Raw genomic sequence first — 18,730 nt, 5'->3', positions numbered from 1 at the left:
CATTTAATGGAACTGCTTGTCATCATAGAATCCTATATATGTCCTAGAGAGAGTTCATGGAGTCCAAGTACTGAAAAGCTGCATTGTTTTCGTGTAATAACCACCATAGCCCAGGGATTACCAATTCGGGCAAAGAAGGGCCTACTTGAGACGCAAAAGTTTGGGAGGCTCTAATTAAGCCCACAAGGAAAATTATGCCTCTGGGAGACAGGAAGGGACTGAGGAGATCTGGGTCTTAAAAGCAAGCACTGTGCGATGTTAGGAAAGATAGAAAAGCACCTCCTTCTTTCAGTTTTTGTCTATTTTGAGGCAATAAATTTCTTTTCCTGTTTTACATGGTGCAATGATGAACACAACAAGGGCTCAATCTCAGTGGGGCTCAGAGGTTCCTACTGAAATATCCTCAGTAGTCAGAAGAAACATACACATATATACTATGCTGTATGATGTACGGTTCTCTTTGCCGAAGGATATTACATCATCTTTGCACCAGACATGCAAAATAGGCAATAAACATGCAAACACATGCATTTGTTTAGAAACAGCATGCAACTGCTCAGCCAACAGTGTCAATTAACTGCACTCTGCAAAACTAAAAACAGTTTTATTGGAAGAATTCCAAGATGAATTGTTACAAATTCTTGAACTCTGTTCAAATGAAAAGATAGTACTAACATGAATCCATATGATACAGCACATTAAGTGAAGCTGTATCACTAGATCCCAATGTCAGGTGCCACGTGCCAAGAATTACACAAAAATTGATTCTGAAATCACCCTATTTGTTAAGGCAAATATCCAGTCTTCTCTCAAATTGCTCTAATTTAAATATACAATGAAAGGTTTTATTTGTGATTACGATGCCTACTTCCTTGACAAATCCTTGCTAGAAATACATGTAGATGAGCCACACTAACAAGCTCAGAGCATTCAGTGACACAGTAAAGGATAAACAGTTCCATCACCAGCAAAAACATTATTTCCAATAATCAATATTTATACTGTAATTCTAGATTGCAACCATGCTGATAAGTTTTGGGATAGGAACTGGGTGCTGTTACAACTACCCCTTCTCTAAGCAGTGTCAGAACTGTTATGCAGCCCTGCTAGGGAATGAGGTGGCCTAGACAATTTAGCACCTATAACAGTAGAGGGTATTTAAAAAAAGAGACTTATAAAAAAAGAAGGTTTGCGTTATACAGTGAACATTATTCTTAGGATATTTCCAGGGTTTGAATGACCATCGCTATCAGGCATATAATATGAAATTCATTTAGCATCGATTAGTTTAATGCTAAACAATCTGTTCACCTGCTCTCAACTCCCACCAGTAGAGCTAAAACACTGCAGGCTTCCTCATGATGTTATCTCCTTTGCCAGACCTTATTTTTGTTCTGGGTGCTTTATATCATTGAGTAGGTGAGAAATGCTACGTTGCTCACGGCCAAGTTTTTTGTTTTAATTCTCTTTTCTGCTAAAGATGGTGTAATAAATTATCAGCCAGCTGCTTTCTTCCCTTTTTCTCCCCTGATTCTGTTAACAGCTCATGAGAAACCATCTCTCCCCATCACCTGCCCCCTCTCTCTGCCTCCCAGTTATTTTATTTTTCTCTGGTTCAATTCTTCAGTGGGTGGTGATTGCAGCAATGAAAGTCTCCCTCCACCCTTTAAAAAGCGTTATACTGTTCTCAAGACAACTAGAAAAAGAGTGCCACTGCTCACTCCTGAGACGGCTGTAGAGAAATAAACAACATCTGTGAACCCCCTACATGAACATTTAAAATTGTCTGAAGTCAAGAAACTTTGTTTTCCCAAGGCTCTGGTAAAGAGATTTAGAATCACCGATGCTCTTATTTGTGCTAGTTAGGATATTAATTGGAAATATTATCTGGAAAAGAAACCACTGATGCTTTGAAAGCTAATTTCCCTCTCTCTCTAATTCTTACTAATCTCCTAAAAAAAATAAAAAAAGAAAAAAGCAACATCTTCACTTGGTGTAAAGCAACACTGTGTCAAAAGCAGTAATCCTTTCACATAAGCACAACTTTGCAAATCAGTCATTTAAATCAACACCTCACAATTAATCAATCGTCCATCAGTACCACCATTTTAACTCTTCATGTGGCCATACACACAATAGCCTATTTGGACAGCAATTCGCTACCCCACTGAAACTCACATCTTCTACTTCTTGTGCCAAAAACTTTCTCTCGGAGTATACAAAATGCTGTTGTCTATAACAAACTTTAGAAGAGTGGTAGAGTTTTTACAAAAGAGACGATCAAAGGTGTAACTAGCTCCTCTTGAAAGCGTGGAAACCCTATCAGCTGGCCTGAGTTTTAGCCCCCTGCCCCCCAAATTCACTGTATGCATTTATCATGTCACAAGCATCTACCTGTCCACTTCAAACATTCTAGTTTTGCAATGCTTATACATATTAACATTTTGGATTCTTAGCAAAAGAATTACATTTTGAAAGACAGTTATTTCAAATCACAGGACATTCATCATCAACTGACATGTTCCTAATTAACACCTTCATTTTTAAATACAGTGCCTGTAATGACAATTTGTAGATGATAGACAAGTCTTAACATTTTTGTTGTAATTATGTTCTTTTTACTGCCACCAATCTTCCAAAAAGGAAAAAGAACATCCTAACATTTAGAGTATATTAAGCTCACGTGGGAACTGAAGAGTCCATTATGAATTTAGTGGGCACAGCTAAGAAATCTTGATGCTGCCTTCCAAGTTTACAGCAGCCTCAGCAGCAGAAAATGCTATTCTGAAATATTATGCAATGACACTTCAGCCTCCCACTCTTCTCTCAGCATTATCCTACGTACATCCTTGAGTGAAACTCAGGAGATGAAATACATAAATATTTGCTAAGAGAATGCCATAACAAGCATGAATCCAAACTAGAAAAGCTGATAAACTTTGCCAACAAGGCAAGACTATATACTAGTAGTCTAAAATTATTTTTTTGTTTATACAGATAAAGTTACATCATGTCCATTGTGGTAATCTACCAGTGGTCTAATGTACCATGTGTAGTAACAATGTCAACATATAATTTGGCCTTTAATGGTGAATATATTTTTAATACGCATATGTGCATTTATATATGTCAAGAGGTCAACTAAGATTAGAGGGACAGCAGGTACAAACACAGCGCAGAAGCATTCATTTACCCTTCTGTAATAGAAGCTATTTGCTTAGCTGATGTTTTCTCTTGTCATAATTTTTCATTAGCTTAATCTCAAACACTCTAGTGCATGAGGTTTTACTCACAGAGCAAAAGCGTCACAAATACTGACATGAATAAATATTAATGAGAGCCTTCATGCCAAAAGTGCTTTCATGACCATTATCAAAAGCCTTCTATTTCATGCAAAATTGATTTGTTGAACAATTATGAATATTCACAGGTAATCAATGAAGAGCAAAGAGACTCATCCTGTTTATACAACTTAAGACATCTAACCAGAGAAGTGTGTGATTTAGGTCACCAGTCAGAATTAGGAGTAGGATCCAAAACAGAGAAGCCAATACCAGTATCTCTTTTGTTTTCAATAGAATTAGATCAAAGCCCATATGAACACAAGTATTCCTGACAATCATTACATGAATAATTCACACGCTAAAGGTCATAGAGACACACTACACCTACAGCAAATGTAAACAATAAATAAATGAGTAAACACGAGGAATTATGAGGAATTAGCAGATGCTCCTGAATAATGTAAAGAACTATATTTGTCCAATAATACAGGCAGATTTAACAGTAATTTGAAAGATAGTGGGAAAATGGCACAAGGGTTAGAAGGATGAGTTTGCTAAGCACCAGCTAATCCCTTCCATTTTTTGGAACTGAAAAACTGAGCTAGTCAGGCATATTACTATAACTACCATTTGGAATATTTCCCAAAGGGAAATGAACAAGCAAATTTTCAAAAAATTTCCAAATAAATTTCCCCTCTCAGACTTAACTTGAGAGTCAAGTTGGATTACATCTCACCTTGCAAAAAGCTGAAACAAATTTCAGAACAAACTGCTATAAGAGACAGAAAATAAATTTGTATAGAACAGATTTTAGGGTCTTGAGTATTTTTAATCAAAACAGAAAAATTCCAGTTTGAGGACAGGAAAATATGTTATAGGTTTTTCTGCCTACATCATTATAATAATAAAAATCATGTAGCTGGAAGTAAAGACCCAACCTACTTGGGATCAAAATATGCATAAAGGCAATCAGTTTTGAAAGAAATAATCAGAAAAGTAAACAGAAATTCAGAATGGATTAATCCAACTGCAGCCAGTATGGTTTAGGAAGAGCTGACAGCCTGTGTTAGCATGCCAGCATTAACATAAATCCCTGTCAGGAAGAGCAAGAACAGCTCGTAACAACACTAGTCTATGAACCTAATGGAAGGGCTCATAGATTTCAGAGCCCACAGCAAATGAAGATATACACGAGGAACAAGCACAAGCTAAGGTCAAAATTGAAGCTGGTGAACTAAGTTTTAGAATAAATCTGACCGTTTTTTAGATCCCCTAGTAAGGTGGGACAGTAAAGGCTTGAAACAAATGTTCAAATGCAGGACACCAGCAACCAGCTCTGGTCTAAGACTGGGTGAAAAATTCAGCTCCTTCAACCAGTCAGAAAGATCAGAAGCATAAAAGCGGGAAGACGAAGTAATTGCTTCCCTGCTGTGCAAGAACTAAAGCAGCTATAGTTTATGCTCTCAAGAAAAAGCAGTCACTCAAAGCAGTAGTTTCCTCAGGTTGACTTTTTCAGTTCTCTCCCACAGTTGCTAGTCTATATGTGGACTCTTAAGCTGACTGAACATACTTATGGCTGTTCATTGGTAAGGACACAACTAATCTACAAAACTGTGATGTCTAGAATGAATACTTTGTGTTATCCTTGAGACTACCGATGTCACATATAATTTAAAGAACGCTGTTATCAGTTATGGTGGTTTATGGACTGATCTGCAACTGAAATAGCCAAAGGATAATGTACATATCTAGGTCATACCTTGTCATTTCTCTGGCATTTACAGCAGGAGTAGTATGCACAATTAAATATATGCACAAATATTTGCAGCAATAGGATCTTACAGTGCGCCACTCTGTTAAAGAGGTTTCATCCTCTCCTTTTCCTTCCTTTTAGTCACAATACTTTTTTGGATAGTGCAGCAAAACAAATAGTGCAAGAAAAGATCAATAGTATTGTGTGAGAAAAGCTATGGCTGAGAGATAACAATAGCTCTGCCTCTGCTATTTCAGAATAGAAGCAATAAAGACTGAAAAGCAAAGCAAGGGAGTAAATCAAAGACGGCTGGTAATAGAAACAAAGCTGTTGAATTTATTCACCATCTGCTGTTAATGCAGGATAAACTCACATGGGACTAGATCTTCAAAAGAGTTCTGTTCCATTTAGGCATCAAAATAAATGGCCAAGTTTAAAAAACAAAACAAAAAAACTCCAAACAAAACAAAATAGCACAATGACTGTTGGTTGGTGGGGTTTGGTTTTTTTTCAAAACCTGTCCACAACTGTCATGGGAAGAGCCCAAGAGCCAAGGGGTGCTAAGTTCCTATGAAATGCTTTTCCTACTTACAGTTGGTGAGAATGCAGATATTTCATGCTGTGCTGCATGTGGTAATCTGATTTAAGTCATAGAAAATCATACAGTATCCATAATTGTTACTAAGTAAGGGGCTATCGGCCCCTGTGCTGACAATAGAAAAAAGGCAAGACCTAAAAAATGAGTAAAAAACCTAAAACCTTCCTGACTGCAGAGAACTGCAATGGGAAGCAAAGCTGGGTTGTATTTAGAAATCAACAGGTAAAATGCACATTTGAACTACACTGGCCATGTCACAGACAGGTTACCTGACTACTCAGTGGTCAGTACGGGGGTGGCCTCCTCTGAGCTACATAGGCAAAGCGAAGTGACACCGGTTAGAGAGCCTCTGGAGAAATCTTTCTTTGTTCCACATTCACCACCTTTTCTTCTGCGCAAGCTCAGGAGCAATGCATGCAGTGACATACCTAAGACAGAAATAAATCTGTGCTGTTGAAAGGCGAGCAGGAGCCCATTGCCCACTCCTCGCCATTCCTCTCCTTTGTAACCACCGTGACACATTTAAGATACATGCAGAATTGGGAAACAACACATCAGTAAATCTCAGGTACCTTCTCAGTGAGCCTTGCTCAGCATGGAAATTATGCTCTGGGCTACATATAGACACGTATAGAAAAACAAGGCCTAGAGGAATAATGTTTTTTCTGACAGCAAGAGATCCCTTCAGGCAAGGATAAGGCATATTGATAATGCACTATGCCCTGAACAAGCTCTCCTTGAAGACTTATGTGGTGCAATGGACTATCTTGAGACTACACACAGGAGAAACTCACCTAGGGAAAGTATCATAAGTAAAAATATATAGGCCTGTTTTGCTGGATATTTTCCATTCTTTTTTTTTTTTTTAATAATACAGATTCATCTCTCTGTTCTGTCAGGATAAAGCAGTTCGTAGAATAAAGAAAACTCAGACCTCAGAAGCTTTCTTAATTCCTTAAGGCTGAGATTTCTTAAAGCAATTAAAAACCTACTGAAATTTTAAAGGAAATGGGTGCCTTATACCCCTGGAAATCTTTGAAAATCCTATGTAAACAAGTAATGCAGTTATAAAGGGGATCTTTCTTCAGGTTTACAGAAAATCAGATGTGCTACATCCATTGTTGCCAGTGTGGCTTACAGTTAATTCCCTGTGCAGTCTGCAGAAAATATACCCCTTAATTGTCTCCTTTAAAGTTCATTCTATAACCAAACTATCAAATACTGTAAAAACCCTTTATACTCACTGTCAAAATATTATACACCATATTCACTAACAAGCAGTGCAGCACATAAAAGACAGGCGTTTGCATTACTTGTCTGAATACACCACTGGTATAACAGAGCTATAAATTTTTCTGTTAATGTCTCCTCAAAGCATAGTGTTGGTTACTTTCCTTCCTTCCTTTCAGGTCAGCCTATAGAAGGCATTAGCCAGGAGGAAAACAAAGATTTCAAACTCTTTCTTCTCTTTGCACATTATTAATTGTCACCTATTAGAGGAGAAAAGGTAGCACAAGAGACTTTTAACCTTTTATCTCATACATATATTTCTTGATTATTTTTTCTTTAGAGATGGGCTCTTCTGATCTGAAATCCCTGCATTAAACCTCTGCTATTACCCTTTAATTTTTGTGAGTTCTCTTCTCACCTGAACAGCTTCTGAAAAGAAGCTCATTTAAAACAATGGAACAGTTAACTGTTCCATTTTTAGTGGTTTCTCAAAGTAGATTCTCTGTGTGTAGTTTACCATGTACGATCAGTAAATTGATGGAAATTTAGGGGCAAGAATATCTAATTTTGTATTGCTTTCATTGACTAAAGTTGGAAGCCTCTGCATTCTAGTACAGTCAATGGAAGATCAACAACAGGGAGGTTCCAACACCTAAATAGGATGCCTTACATAAACAGTATAAATATTCTTGATAATGATGGTTTTTGCTTTGCTAATAGGATGACTGGAAAATAAGAAAGAGGTGGTGGGTTTTTTTAAATCAGAAAAAAATTCTAAGCCTATATAAACATCCTAGATGCTGTTATAGATAGTTGACGTTTCCTGCAAATAGCACAGAAAACAAGCATATTCATGAGGATGCCTGCAAACTCCAAATAAGAAATAAACATGCTTTGAGAAAATATCAGTACGCTAATATAAATAGGGAACTTTGTTACAAATATTATTCCTGTAGGATGTGTTCACCTCCTTACAATACAGATGGGATCGAATGTTTATTACTATGATAGCAACTATACAGACGATCAATAAACTTCTGTGATAGGTGCATGATGTGACACATGCAAAGTAGATATTAAGACCTTACTGTATCTTCTGAAACATTAAAATTTCTTTAATCAATAAAGTACACAGAAATGAGGCTTTGGGCAACCTGGTCTAGTGGAAGGTGTCCCTGTCCATAGCAGGGGGGTTGGAACTAGATGATCTTTGAGGTCCCTTCCAACCCAAACCATTCTATGATTCTATGAAATACCTCACTAGAGCAGCCTGACAGGGCTCGAAATAGCACAGTGGTGTAATACAAAAACATTGTAGAGCAAAGAAGCTGATTTAAGCCCTAATCCTGGTCCAGCAAAGAGAAACACAACTGTTCTGGTACAATAGCCACTGAAATTCTGTTTTGTGTGAAAATTGAAAAGTGTGGCAGGTTTTTAGAAGGTTAGTGGCCAGTATTCACCATACTTTCTCCATGCAGACAAAATAATTGCATTCATTCGGTCTTGGTCTTGCAAGCAACAGAGGAAAAAGAAAGGGAAATTCTAGCTTGTGAGCATCATTTACAAGCATTACTTAACCACTTCACTTGTTTCTATTACTCACCTTGTTAGTTCTCATTTAAATCCTCAAATTTTGCTGAATTTGAAAATGAGAGAGAAAATCTTCTGGTATGCAGATGAGATTTAAATCAAGGAAAAAGATGAGAAAGCTGATCTGTGAGAGGAGAGGATGAGAGCGCAGAAGCCCTCCTGGGATCTACGTATGTTCTCATAACTCTAGCCATCCTAAGTCCTTGTTCCTCCTAAATACTTCTGAAGGTAGCATGGACATGAGAAAACATGGAAGACCGAGCTTTTACCAACCGATTGCACAAATCAAAATAAAGCCCACAATGAGATTTTTGTTTGCTTTATGTTTCTGTAAAAATGCAAAATAGAAGAATCAGTTAAAGGTAGTCTCTTTGTAGCCCCTTCCTGGCTTTGTACAACCCATTCTGAGGCAACACTGCCAGATCACACTCCAGGGGAAACTCATAGACCAAAGACAAGTGCATGGAATAGCACTACTACTACATAGCCTTGGCTGGGATGACATTCCTGCAGAGACATGGTTTCCAAGAGCCCATTACTGGCTGATGGATAGATGCTGAAGGAGAGTTGGGAGGTAAGTTCTGAACACACAGAAAAAAAAGTTTGTGAGGTTGGGGGGGAATTTTTTCTTGACTCAAAGGTGCCTTTTAAAAAGAATTTAAAGAAATATTCCTATAAAAGTAGAAATTATTTATAAATCAAAATCATTAATCACTGGACACTTCATGAAGGCATTAGAATCAGAATTGAGTGCAAATTCTCTGATTTGCCATGGAAGATGCATTTGGAACTTAAAACTCTACACACCTGCTCACTTTGTGCGTGTGTTACCATTTCCCACTTTCTGCAAGTGAAAGATGAGTATGAAAAAATGCAAGTGTCTGTCAGTCTCAGAGAACGCTTTTGAAAACCATGTCTCATCAGATTTTTATCAGCGTGCAGCTTCTCCCTTCACTCCAGTATATATGTACATTTAACCACCAAGATTTTTTTTGAAAGCCAGCACCAGAAGAAATACTTGTACTTGCAAATCAACAGGTGTTTAATCTCAACAAGACAGACAAGTCAAGCACAAAACTTCTACCTAGAAAGATAAACTATGCAATCCTTTAAAACAGCACACATTTTACTAGCTCCAAAGTAAGTATTACTGAGTGTGGAATATGTTAAAACCCATGTAATTCCATAAGCACTATTTAAAAAGTTAAATGCTAAAAAACGTACAATATATTTATTTTAGCACCAGGTTCTGCTTCTGTACCACACATTTTAATATATTAGTGTTTCTTAAGGAGTAAGATGCTTCTTTCTGTCCTCAAATGATTTTGACATAAGAAAAAACACAATATGCTAAAACCAATTATATATGGTTTCACTTACAGTCTTACAGTATTGATATGTAAATAATTTTTGATGCTTCTGAATTGTGAATACATGGATGCTTAGGCAAACTGTCATTTATGTTTGCAAATGCAGACTGGATCCTTTGTGTAAGCAGCCCCTCTTCTAAAAACATGGGCACATTTAAGGATATATAGAACAGAGCAATAATGCACGTACATTAAAAAATGTGGTTACCCCATCATTTGAATGCTCTATCTTAAATACACCACTTCTAGAGGAAAACAGGGGATTTAATTCAGTGCCCATGAAATTCTTAATGTCTAGGCTGTGTCTATGAAATTATACTGAAAAAACAATACAAAAAATCTACACAAAGTCTAGCAGAACGGTTAGGGCTTGATTTGCTTTTGCCTTGTATGTTGTGCAGTCATTTATTCTGGGGCTGTTTTGTGACCCATTATACCCATTTTTTCATCATGTAGTTGAATACATAAAATACAGAAAAATGAAAAAATCAGGCCTTTGTCCACACAGACCGGACTGAGTCAACCAGCTGCCAAAAAGCTTTCTAATAATAGTAATAAATTACTGAGAATTGTAATATGCTATGATTTCATATCAAAAGGAATAAGACATCAACATTAAGTCCTAGTACAGTTTTCCTGTGCCACTATTGCCATAGCTGTAAATACCTATGAAACATAGCCACTGGATTTACTAAATGAAGAAAAGGAAGAAATTACTTAAATAATAGAAAGCTAGTGGCAAATTTCATCAAGACAAGTAGTAGCAAAATGAACAAGAAGATTTTTAAATCATTGAGTTAATTGCACTGGAAGCTGCATGATGCAGAAACTGACTATAAAAAGACAAAAAAAAGCAACACAGCCCTATCTATATCACCACATTTCGTGGGTACTCCTGCCTTTATCAGAGCATCGCCAAGAACCATACAAAAAACCCAGGAGGTAAAAACAGTGCATTCAGTCATGAACTAAATTATAAAAAGTCTGCAAGTTTTAATGGTTAAAACTCAGAGCAAATTAGCAGTGCCACTTTCTCAAGCTCATCCCTAGGAAAAGGGGGAAAAAAAAAAAGTGGTGTTGGGGGAAGGACTCATTCTCAAGCATTCTTTCCTTCTCCACATTGCCATAAAGCTCGTCAATCTGTCTTGTATATAAGTAATATAATTTCTTCATTACAAAAACAAAGTACATTTAAGAATATCTTCAATACATATTAAGTTTTTCACCATTTTGGTGAATTAAGATAAAGCTCAACACTTCAAATTTGGACTTAGAAACAGAACTTACTGTCTTTATTAGAGGATTGACATATTTTATGTGGGTGCAGTAAAGCAACCAAAAATATAGATTACAGCTTCAGGCAAAGAGAAAAATACTCATGTTTAGAATAAAACTTAAAAAAATAAATGAGATTTACTGAATGAAAGCACATTTTAAGAACATCTGAAGAACAATGATCATGCTAGTGGTATAAAAAGGAAGACAACTGAATCAGCTTTAAATTAGCAGATGTCACTGATACTTCTATAGGTTTAAATAGTTTTCTATACGGCACATCTCTGCAGCAGAAATAATATTGAATAAATACTTAAATTACTTTCCATCAAGGCAATTAATTTGCAGTTCTACCTAAACCAAGCCAGCTTCACAATTACTACTGTGAAACAGAGAATGCAGATTTTGACATGAGTAAGGACTATTAGATATTCAAAATCTGCTGGTATGTAAACTGAAAACCAACTCTCTCCTTATACGTCCATACTTAGTAAGTTTTATGCACACGTCAAATTTCTGTGAACAAATATCTTGATTAGTGTAACAGAAAATGCACGACTGTGTGGGAAAGGTTTTGTAATTCTACTGGCTAATGACAGAGAGGTGACATCTAGGTTGATCATGTTTTTGAGCATTAGCAATGTTCAGAGTATTCTTCAGGAGCCTTCATGGTATATTGCTAGTTTAAATGGCTTTATTTTATGCTAGTATTGATTTGTCATTCAGTACACTGGGAATGCATTATGAATACAACTTCATTAATTTAGCAGTCTCACTGTAAGAGCATTTGCCCAATGAATGGACACTGAAATGTCTAGAAGTTAATTGAGTTACATGGTATTAAACAAAATATCACATTACAGCCTCTGACAAGCTGCTAATTTGCTAAAGTTGCTTATGTTTTCCACTGACGTCTTTATATTGATACTGATTTGTATTGATGTACCTATGCTATTTTAATTTTAATTTGCTTTTTATCTGAGTATATGGAAGTTAGATTTTGATTCTTCATTGCATCCAACAAGACTCATTAAACTTCTAGTTCAACCTCCAGCTCCATAAGCAACAGTAGTTGGCTTTTTGATTCTGGGGTCTACATCATCCCACATCAGCCCCAGGAAGGCAGCCCTAGGGTCATTCGGGTGGGTAGGGACCAGAATGGCATCATCACGAGGGTGCAGTAAGCTCCAGCTTTTCTCTTCCCATAGCAGGTTTCCTTGTACGTAGCTGAGGGTTGCTGTATGCTCTCGGCATGAAACTATTAATTTCAGTAAGAACCTAGACTATTGTTATAAATTTGGCCCATGGTTTATAGTCACTTTGACACACTATCATGAATACGCTGAGTAGATATCTGCTGATAATGGCAATTATACAGAGCAATTCATTCTACAATCACCACAACAATTTGTGAGTATAAGGTATAAAAACTTTTCAGGAGGCTTTAATGATAACATTTTTGATTGTGAATTAGAAGAAAAGCAGTTGAATGTGTTCTCAATTTGTTTTTAAATAATAAAAATCCTCTTGGTTATTAATAAAAATACATCTCAAAAATAACTGATCAACGCTTCTCCTTTTTACAATGAAATTAATAGATCCAAAAAGTGGGAAAATTTTACGTGTATACAAATACACACATGTGCCCACGATGGTCTTCAAAAGCACATATATCTTACAGCTTACCTAGAACACTATCTTCTCATAGGTCTTGAAGAAGCTGAAGAAGGTTTATTTTCCATAAACCTAAATGACAACTGTAATAGTAAATCACAGTGTCAGCAGAGCTCACTCAACAGAAGGAGAAAAATAAAAGTTACAGTTAACATGGAGCCCTGGAATTCAAATTTACAGCTAGTGTTAGATAATTAAGCAGACAAATATACTGTGTTCTTTGATTTTCATGCTTTTTTCATAGGTGAAGCAAAATGTTTTTGCCTCAAACATATTCCAGTTGTGTAACATTTAAGAATGCATACATTTTTTAGGTACATTAGCAGTCAAATCTGAAATCTATTTACAGCTGTTAGAATCTTCCAGATGACATCACTGAACTTAGAAGAAATCTTTCTACATGTTTTTTAATCAAGTAATCATTAGAACTTTTATTACTAAAAGGGATACAAATATAAATTATGCTATATCTGGAGTATTTTGCCATATTCAAATTAAAATAGCAGTTCCAGATAGATTTCTACAAAACAATTTGATTATGGTATTTTCTGTAATACTTTCTGTATACTTCTTTATCCAACTCAAAGAAAAATAAATCTGGGAAAAATATTGATAAGTATTTTTTCTTCTCACAGATTTGGCTAGATTTGGGAACTTTAAGCAAACTTTGTTAATTACAATGCTTTCTAGCCGCTTGCAACATTCTTGCATATTGATTTAGCGTACTGTTCCTCAGGGGGAAAAGTTACCTTTAATCACTCAATAAAGTGAACCAGACACTGAAGCACAGTTAAAAGTCAAATGAAAATAACATTTGGATAGTAAAAACTTCACGCCTAATGAGCGGCAGTATAACAACCATGTGCAGCTCTTACAATGATCCAGTTCTGGACATCCTCTGGGGTTTGACCCAGTTCTCAGTTAAGCCATTAAAAACCAGCCACTAAATAGCCACATTTCCTACCAGCACTGGAATTAAGGTGAGCTAGCAGATAGGCTCAAACTCACAGCAGGATAATCTGAATTAGGTGTTTGAAGCCACTACTTAGTAAGCAGAAATGGCTTCAATGGAAGGACCAACTTCCTCTGAGGGTCTGAAAAAGTTACAAACAGAAGCAAACAGAATTTTTAACTTAATTTCTAATACAAAGTCTGGACTTAGGAGTCTTTCATTTATGCTAAGTTTCATCAATAAACTATTCCAGTTTACATAAGAGGATCTGGACACAGACAGCAAGCGTGCAGAATCATTTGTCGCTACCACCATCTTAGCTCTCAAAGTTTCCGTCCCCACCCTGTAGACAGTAGCACGGTTAAGACAGAAAATAGGAGAGGGACCTCTGTCCCATGACTAATGAACTATTACTTTCTTGTATCTTGGACTCAAATATGTATAAATGTTTGCAGTTCACTTCAAGTACAAAAGATTATTTTTTATCAAGCATACTGGAATTAATTTACAGTAGCCACATGCACTCATGAAAGATCCATGCTGTGCTTAATTGTGAGAAGCAGTGGTAACAGCAGTGGCAGAATGTTCCATGGAATTATATATAATTTAGATCTGAGTCCTCCCTATCGTGGATTAAGAACTATTGTGTATATTACAGATGCTAATCTTGTACAGGGAGGTAGGGTATGATCCAGAGTCAATGGTAATCAACGTGTTAATCTGCATAGCTCTTTTGAGTTTTACCTCTTAAAAAGATTCATGAGTGTGTGATTTGACACTCCCATTCACTGAAAGGCCAGGAGAAGAAGGAAGAACTGACCTTTCTGAAATCCAAGAGGGAAGAAAGGGACCTGTCATTCCTTCAACTTTTGCAGGGAAAGGGCAAATTCACCTTTCCCACACTTCGCCTCATTCTGCCTCCGTGCCAGCGTCACATGGTGAAGTTGCACCTAGAGGTTAGTTGCCTACAGAGTCATGGAATTCTCTTCCCTTTGTTTCTATATCATCTCCTACTGTTTATCTTCTGTGGTGAAAGCAGTTTAAGTGTCACAGTCTGCTCCTAACCGGGTGAACTGGAGTTAAGCTAAACCAGCAACATAATTTTGCGCAGTCATGTGCTTTCCCCCCCTGCATGACTACACACCATACCTGCTGATACCCTGTTTGAGAGAGTTGTGTTTGCTTGGCAGGAAAATAGCATTATTTCAAAGGAGCTGCCGAACTAATAACTTGTAATCTTCTGCCTTGAGGCTAGATCAATAAGACCGTGGTTTCAATCCTTTGCATAGCCAGACGGAAGGACCAGTAAGGCGGCCATCTGCTGGGAAACCAGTAAAATTTTCTGACCTTGGGTCTGCAAGTATTTGCTGTGCTTTAAACAGAAAATACTGCAGATAAAATAATAAGTATAATTTAGTCTATCATAAACTGAAGAAAATATATGGAGGGCTGCAAAACAGAGCATGTTATTGCAAGTGTGCAGGCAAAGGAACAAGAGCTGGAAGCATGCCTGATAAACAGATATGGACTAACAATAAGAATTTCAGCAATTCATCCAAGACTAACAAGATTCTACACAGGAGACCGGTGGTATGCTAGAGAAGGTGATCAGGAAACATCCAGATACAGCATTTAAAGATACGCAGTATGAGCTGAATGTCTTGTGCTGGTAGCGACTGACATCTAAGTGCACCTTGTGCGTGGATAAACTAACCAACCAATTAACACATATACAGTTGATGCTGAAAGGAGAAAGCATGATCCAGCATGTAAGGAACAGACTACAATATATGTAAAAGGGTACCATAGCTCAGATTCAGGCTGCTGGACAGATGAACAAGGCCTTCTGCGTTCACTTTGGTCACCATAAACAGTCATCATAATTTCTTCCAGTCTTAGCATTAACAACCTTTGTAGATGTCAGGGCTTTGTACTTGAATCTAACATTCTTTATTTTCTTTAAAATGGGTCAGTTTTCAGTCTTTATATATGATTTCTTCTAAATAACTCATGCTCTCATGTCATTTGGTTTTTATAAATTATTCTTCATTTCCAAACACTAACAGCAGAGCATTCTACTCATGAACACCTCTCCTTTTTCTTTTATGTAATGTGATAAAAAAAGCCTGACTGAAGGAGCTGCAGTAAGAGAGAAATGTACTCTCACACAGTCCAGTTCAATAAGGAGACAGAACACAGAACTGTAATGTAAAATTTCAGGTAAACATATTAAGCTACCACGATGGCTTACTAAATTTAATCATAATTGCTCACTCTGTCATGCTCCAATAGTAGCACATGGGGAAGAAAATCTTAAAGTGTTTTAAATATAGGGGGCAAGAAGTCCTTAGAATGTAAAGCAATTTTATTTTCAATAGAAAAATAGTTTTCATTAAGAGATTAGTAAATTCACCTGAAAGTAAACTATGAAAAAAAATGGTGCATATTCTTCACAAATGCAAAGAATTGTATGGTACAAACTTGAAAGGACTTTTTTTTTTTTTTTTTTTAAATCTTTGACTAGCAGTGCACTGTACGAGCACTGCACCTGACCTGTTTGTATCCATGAAATCGTTAACATTTCATCAAATTTGTTTCTCCTTCGAGGTCTCATGCTCTTTATTATCTCTCATTTTTAGTGTCTACAATACCTGGTCAAAAAAATTGCTGCCTTCTATCTTTAGAACATGCCTAATCTTTAGAATATAGCTTCCAGTTAAAAAGCAGTCAGGAAGGACAATGTATTGTAAAAGAATAAGAAAGCTCATTTCACATTAGCAATTAGCCTATTTACATTAATTATTCAATTGCCTCATTCTACAATTTCCCTGCTGCTCTTTTGTGCTTCCTTTCTCCTTGCAGCATGTTACAGCTCACATTACCTCACTCTGATACTTTGCTCCCTTCCAAGTGGAGCCATGAGTCTAAAACATTTATTTTGTTTGCTAATAACCTGTCTGTGTAGACACTTTGGAACTGTAATGGCACTAGAAAAACAATTCCAAAGCCTTCAAAAGAACTGACAGACTGAAACAATCATTATGACCTAAGTGGAATGAGTTAGTATATGAAAGATCATCTTATTTCTCAGAAAACAGCAAAACACCCCCATTTCTTAAGGAAGAAGCTGAGAACTGAATTAGAGCTGATGAAGTTTTGGGGTTTTGTCGTATGTTATGGGTCTGACTTGACTTCGAGACACCCGTAATCAAGTACCAGAATCTACGTAGGTTCTAAATACTTAACTCAAAATACTGTACTATCTTTGCAAAATACTATCAGAATGTCTAGTAGATCCTATCATATGTCTAGAGCACAATTTGAAGACAGTGAATCAGCTAATGCTTAACTTTAGCTAAAAAGCTGGACAACCTGACAGTCAAAGCAGCTAAGCAAAGGTCTATTGACCTTGGCAAAAACATGTAATTCTGTAACAAACTAATATCTACTTTTTCAGTACTACTGTGATAGACCTCTTGGTGCACTGCATTCAAAAAGCCCTTAACATGAGGCAGATGATCCTCCCATGTTATGGTCCAAAACTAGGATGTAAGAAAATACAGAAGTTGTTCAAGGATGTGAAGAACCTGATTATACCTGTTTTGAGAGATGCTTGAGGTTTAAGAACCGTCATCATAATACTAGACAACATTAAATTGTAAGCAGCAGTTCTTTCCACAGAAACATCCACCTATGGCAATGACAATGATGATATTGCCCCATTGGCTCAAGTTAGCCATAATTCTGGGCCTGGCAGAATGGCTTTCATCTGTATTGCCAGTTTCTTAGACAAGCCAGGTGCGTTCTGCTGTATTTTTGTTCATACACAAAAAAACATATATATGTGCTGGTTCCCTGAATACAATACAAAAAAACACCACACAGAATATCCTAAATAGGCCTATGCAATAGAAGTCACAATCTTTATTTTAGTTGGTAAATAAAGAATAGAAAAAAGATTTTTTGGCTGGATCAAAAGTTTTTTGGTTGCCTTCCCCTCCCCACTTTCCTCCACCCCCCAGATTGGAGGCCAGTTCAATGAGGAAGGTTTTTTTCCTGGAAAAAATAAGTTAATGTCAACACTGTCTCATATTTTGCTCTGGATTCTTTTGGGTTTTTTGTTTTTCCTCAAAGTTTGTTACAAAATATAACATAAGCACTACATAACACTACAAAACATTGGCTACTGCATCTGTAACAACCTGATGTTTAGCTTCCACCACTCCAGAAGCGTTACAAGGCAGCCGAGTTGTTCACTAAGCTTACAATGAATCTGACCAGAGCTGCAGAAGTTAAAACAGCTAACTCAGCAACTAGGTACCAAAGCAACATTCATGTGGTGCCGGCAAAGAAAACCACTGAGCTTTGTGCTAGGAACTTATCTTAAATATCTTTGTCAGGCTCCTTGAGTGGGAGGAGGACAAATGAGGCCACTTTCATAAATGTCATTGGATAGTCACATGATCTGAGAAACTAAAGAAAGATCACGAATTCCTCAATTCTTGCAGTGATGAACAGACTAACCTAAAAGCCACTGAAGTTAGTAGAAAGATTGCACGGGCATTAGCTCAAGCCCAGATGCCTTCTTAACTTAAGGCCTGAATTATGTTCATAACTACTTGTGTCAATTTATATGGATGTAAACTTCCCACAAGCAGGGAACACATTTACCATTGGACCACACAGAAAGATCATGGTTGAAAAATGCTTTTGAAAAATGTCCAGAGAGGAAATTTTAATCAGTTTGTCTCTCTGAAAGAAACCACACCAAATGTCTTTTGTAAGAAAACAAAAACCCCATCTGCATCATTGTTCATAAGAAATGAAAGTATGTAGCATTTAAAAGCTATTCATGACTGACTTCAGTGCCTTCAACTAATTAAGCCATTGAAAATAGCCACTTGCTGATGTCTTTTAATACATAATGATTTGTGTATCATAAAGAGAAATCTGAAATACATCTTCAGAAATCTTCCCTGCCTGGTTCAGTTTAGAACGCCCACA

General features: G+C 36.8%; 2 protein-coding genes across 3 annotated transcripts in view; one reads left to right on the top strand and one right to left on the bottom strand.

Moving 5' to 3' along the window:
- Window positions 1-18,730, top strand: part of LOC104641674 (DPY30 domain-containing protein 1) — a 291,916-nt gene that overhangs the window by 103,812 nt on the left and 169,374 nt on the right. The window lies entirely within an intron of this gene.
- Window positions 1-18,730, bottom strand: part of SH2D4B (SH2 domain containing 4B) — a 109,990-nt gene that overhangs the window by 8,386 nt on the left and 82,874 nt on the right. The window lies entirely within an intron of this gene.

This window comes from Balearica regulorum, chromosome 7 (assembly GCF_011004875.1).
Source record: "Balearica regulorum gibbericeps isolate bBalReg1 chromosome 7, bBalReg1.pri, whole genome shotgun sequence".
Classification (NCBI taxonomy): domain Eukaryota; kingdom Metazoa; phylum Chordata; class Aves; order Gruiformes; family Gruidae; genus Balearica; species Balearica regulorum.
Note: the sequence above shows the minus strand (reverse complement) of the source record. Positions and strands in the feature narration are given on the sequence as shown.